At 38.0% G+C, this 5380-nt stretch overlaps 1 pseudogene; it reads left to right on the top strand.

Annotated features, from left to right (window-relative positions):
- The first annotated feature begins 646 nt into the window (after positions 1-646).
- On the top strand, positions 647-1548 carry LOC118537213 (ribosome biogenesis protein NSA2 homolog pseudogene; annotated as a pseudogene).
- The last annotated feature ends 3832 nt before the right edge of the window (positions 1549-5380 follow it).

Genomic DNA, 5380 nt, shown 5'->3' with positions numbered 1-5380 from the left:
GGAATTTTGTTTTCTAAGGCCAGAATTTTTACGGTACCTACAAGACTTCTGAAATGAATAAGGGAGGTTTGAGGATTGGTAAAACGGATAGTTTTTTAAAAAATTTTTGATTCTTTTTTTTTTCTGTTCTTGTAAAGACTCAATTTGTAAGACAAGTCGTACAGGTTGTCCTCAATTTGGAGGAGTGTTTGTAATTCCTCAAAGAATTGGCTTATAACCTGAATGATATCAAGGGTCACCAAACAAATATATCATTTTTAGTTTGGTTCTTCATGTCAGAAGTTCTTCAACTAAAATAGAAATCAAAAGATTTCCGTGTTCTAGATTTAGAGTTGTTTGTCTTTGGTATGTTTTTCTTTCCCTCTGGGTACACAATTTCATTTTAGCTTAAGGGAAAAGGCCTAAAAAAAGTTTCTATCAGGCTCTGAATATCAGCTTCCAATTTGGCCAACTTCTGACCATAGAGTTACTTTAAAAAAATCCTTTTGAACATCTTGTCGAGTTTTAGCCAAGACAAACAGTAAATATCCCTGGCATTATTGAATGATCCCTTGAATGCAAGCAGCATCCCCAAAAAGAATGCAAAAGATACTACCCTCTCAAGTTCCAGAGCCACTCTTAAAAGTAAGAAAAGAAGGACTCTTTCCCATTGCAGCTTGCATAGAGTCAGTTCGCGGGTCTGGGAGACCCGAAAATTGAGAGCTTCGTCACTCCCCGGCAGCTGCACCCGATGGCTCTGTGGCCGTCACCATGCCACAAAATGAATATATTGAGTTACACCGGAAGCAATATGGCTATCATTTGGATTACCATGAGAAAAAAAGAAAGAAAGAAGGTTGAGAGGCTCATAAACGTTCAAAGAAGGCAAAAAAGATGATTGGTCTGAAAGCTAAGCGCTACCATAAATAGCGCCATGCTGAGAAAATACAAATGAAAAAGACTATCAAGATGCATGAAAAGAGAAACACCAAACAAAAGAATGATGAAAAGACTCCACAAGGAGCAGTACCTGCGTATCTACTGGACAGAGAGGGACAGTCCTGAGCCAAAGTACTTTCCAATATGATTAAACAAAAACGAAAAGAGAAAGAGGGAAAATGGGAGGTTCCTTTACCCAAAGTTCGTGCCCAGGGAGAAACAGAAGTATTAAAAGTTATTCGAACAGGAAAGAGAAAGAAGAAAGTATGGAAGAGGGTGGTCACTAAAGTCTGCTTTGTTGGAGATGGCTTTACTGGAAAACCACCTAAATATGAAAGATTCATTAGACCAATGGGCTTACATTTCAAAAAGGCCCATGTAACACATCCTGAATTGAAAGCCACCTTTTGCCTGCCAATACTTGGTGTAGAAAAGAATCCTTCATCCCCACTATATACAACTTTGGGTGTTATTACCAAAGGCACTGTAATTGAGGTGAACGTGAGTGAGTTGGGCCTTGTGACACAAGGCGGCCCAGTTATTTGGGGCAAATATGCCCAGGTTACCAACAACCCTGAAAATGATGGATGCATAAATGCAGTCCTGCTAGTTTGACAGCAGTTTCAGAGAAGTAATTCCTTATAATTACTGAAGACTACACACCGATCAGGAAGACCACCATTACTGTGGTGGTTCTGAATACTACCAAACGGCCTTACGTATCTGCAGTCATCAAGAGAAGTATTTATTCTATTGTGAAAAACATTAAAATAGACATTTATTTAAAAATCTATATCTAGCTGCGAGTGGAGTTCAACCCATTTTCTTCTGGTTATATCTTTGGGTTCCCAAACTGATCGTTGAGCTGCCTGCATATATAAGAACTGACAATCCATGCGCCCAGGCAGGCAGAAAGCCAAGTCAAGTTCTCAGGACACAAAATAAGACAAGCAAGAAGGCAGTAATTGTCCCTGGGAGAGAAGAGATCAGCAACCAATGGGCACCTCAGAACCATACTCACAAGAGTCAGGTTTTGGAAAGGAAAGGACAATGTGAAATTTTACCTTCCTTTCTCTACCAGGCACTACAGATATTAAGAGAACTGACATTAGAAAGAATTCTCTCCCTTCACTGGCTTCTGCCAGTTTTCCCATGATCCTACCTGAAGTGAGTGTGGTTTAAAGAAGAAAGTTTAGCTCCATTGTCTACTAGAATTTTGCAAGGTTTTCTGTTCATTTTAATTTTAGTTTCCTCTCAAATGTTTATTTTTTTTCTTTAAAGATTTTATTTATTTATTTGACAGAGAGACAGCGAGAGAGGGAATACAAGCAGGAGTGGGAGAGGGAGAAACAGGCTTCCCACCTAGTAGGGAGCCCAATGCGGGGCTTGATGTGGGGCTCGATCCCAGGATGCTGGGATCATGACCTGAGCCAAAGGCAGACGCTTAATGACTGAGCCACCCAGGCGTCCATCCTCTCAGATGTTTAAGGGAGTAATGGTAACAACAGAATTCCTCGGATTCCCATCAACCCTTCGAGGGGTCCATATGGGGGCCTCCTTTGAGGATAGGTATAGGTGCATTCAATTTCATGTCAAATGATTTGACAAAATCTAGGAGGATAATCTTTTTTCCAGTGTTCAGGAAATAACTGCAAATGGGACACCAATTTTGGGGTCAGTGTTTTGATTATAGACCCGTAGGAAGGTACAATGAGAGAGGCCCACATGTTTTAGGTTTCTGGCCTTGGAGCTGCTGCAATTGTAAGGGCACTAACTTAGTGGATTTTTGTTTATGGCCTTATGGTCTCTTCAGATGAAGAGACAATTCAGGTAAGGATTAGTAAACTTGAGTACTCAGCTAATAAGGATAAAGGGGAATACTAGAAGTCTTACACAGTCTTCTGTTTTGGGTAATTCTTGTGTATTTAAGTTTTCATTAGCTTTTTGCAATGAATCTTTCAATAAAGCTATTTAGGAATCTTGAAACCTTTTGGATCCTTCTGCATGCCAATTAAAGTAAGTACCCCATTCTGTTTGTTCGATTTAGGAACCCTTGCTTTCAAGTGAGCTTCTCAAATGAATGGTCTTTTCTAATTGGAACATTCTCCATAATGACCATTGTAATTCTAGGTTGTTTTAGTGAGATTTTGCCATTTTTGTAGATATCTCCAGCTTCCAGGATCACAGTTCTTAGAAATAAGATAAGTAGGTGTGCTGGGAGATTGAGCACTCATTTCATTGAAACTTGAGAATCTCCTTTGTTTAACTAAATCTTTGGGTCTCTTGGAGCCAGAATAATATCTAACAGTGATGTGCTCTTGTGTTGGGGATTTTGTGGTGTTTTACAGTGTATCTCGTTGCACAGAAGAAATTTTCTTGAGATTGGTGAGTGACCCAGTGTCACTCTAACTTATTCCATGACCAGCATATCCTAGCATGGGAGTCTTAGAGTTATGTGGAGAGCACTCTCAGTTTTTAAATGCTTGACCCATGCCCACCAATTTTGCAGTTTTGGCTTCCAAGATTCCCATTAGCAATAGAGCTATTACTCCTTTCACTTGAAGATTTCTTTCTAGAGGCAGATACTGTATTGGCTTTTAATAGTCTGACTTGTGCCTACTTAGATTTTGATTTTGATGGTCAAAATCATCTGATTTTTTTGCATTATTTCCCCAAGCCCCCCAGAAGTTTATGCTGTAAGCTTACCTTGAGGCTTTATGAGTCTCATAACAACTGCCACCCAATGTGGACATTGGAATTCCTTCTTCTTGGGTCCTCTAATGGCTGCAACTCATGTGGGCTCCAGTATAACTACCTTACAGGTTCCAGAAAATTTCTGATAACTTTAATAAACCCCAGAACCTTCCCAGGACCCCGAACCAGAAAGGGAATAATATATATATATATATAAGTTTGTTTGGATCAGAGTTTAGATCTGAGGGTGACTTATCATGGCCTCAGTAACAAGAAGAAGATTGAACTCAAAGTGTTGTGCAGACACTTTGCCTGTGTATCTCCTCCTGCAGGCCATTAGGAGTGAGCTCTGGGTCCCATTCCTCATCTCCAAAAACTGTTAAAAAAATCATTAAAGTAGACAACTGAGGTGATACAAAGAAACTTTATTTCATACTTTATGACACTGACAGTCTCCTTTCACAGAACTTCAAAATGGGGCAGAAGGCAGAGGGCTCTTTTATAGGATAAAGAAGAAAGAACAGGAAGAGAAAAACAGAAAAAACAACAACAACAAAACTATTGTCTTGGGCCAAATAGTCAACTTTTTTGGGGTATGAAGGCTCAGAGTTGGTTTGGCATTTGGGGATTGGCTGATTGGTTGACTGTGTTTCTGGTCAAATGGAGCATTTACAGGACACAAAAGTTATCTATGTTTCAGTTTGCTGACATGGCACGACAGGCAGGAGCGACTCCCATCTGGGGCTTAGTTATTTCAACATATTTGATAATCTGAAGAGAAGTTTCAAAGTAAAATTGAATATGCACATATGAAAAATAGAATATGTAGCTTTGTTATATTGGTGTACAAATAGGCACAGTTGTGGATGACTTATCATAGAATAACACCATATAAGTATTCTAGAAAAGCCTAAGTCAGAATATGCTTCAATTCTGTGTTTAATGTTCTTTCACATTTTTTAATAAAACCATTCACATTGTCATTTTAATAAGTTATTTTGTTTGGAAAATGTGATTTTCAGGTATTAGTCAGATTTTATATTTAATTATAATTATACCTGTTTTGGTCCAATAAATAGTTAAACATTTTGAGATATAATTTAATCCATTTGCTTAAAAAAATTTGGAAACTCTTCCATTCATTTATTCAGTGAGTATATATTGATCACCAGTTTGGGACAAATTACCTGGAGGGATTAGCAGTTAAGCAGAAGTTTAGGCCCTCACCCATAGCAGGATGGAAAGATATTTAACAATAAATTAAACAGTTTATATATTTACTAGAAGGATGATGTGGTATTTAATAAAGAAGTTCAGGTTTATAAAATAGTGTATAATAGAGATCTGAAGTTGTCTTGAAGGTCAGTAAAAAGTTCCCTGAAATATAGTTTTAGTTGAGAGCTCAAAAATGTGTTAAAGGTTAACTTAAAAATGATAGTGATGGATTGGGGCAGGGAAGAGTCTGCCTATAAAACAACCCAGGAAAAAGAAATGTGAGGATAAAACCCCTGGTGGAGGAAAAGACTACATTCATTACAGGAATTGAAAAAAGAGTCAGTATGGTGGTTGAATGTGTCTATAAATTAGATAGATTGATGCTGGAATAGAAGAGAGACAGAAGCCAATTAGAGAATTGTAAATCAGCTTAATAATTTGTCTCTTTATGTTAAGAACAATGAGCAGAAAATATCTAATGGTTCATATTTATCAGAATTTTTCTTGATGGAGCTGACTTGTCTACACTTCAAACTAGATTAGACATAGAGGG

The sequence above is a fragment of the Halichoerus grypus genome, chromosome 4 (assembly GCF_964656455.1).
Source record: "Halichoerus grypus chromosome 4, mHalGry1.hap1.1, whole genome shotgun sequence".
NCBI lineage: Eukaryota > Metazoa > Chordata > Mammalia > Carnivora > Phocidae > Halichoerus > Halichoerus grypus.
Note: the sequence above shows the minus strand (reverse complement) of the source record. Positions and strands in the feature narration are given on the sequence as shown.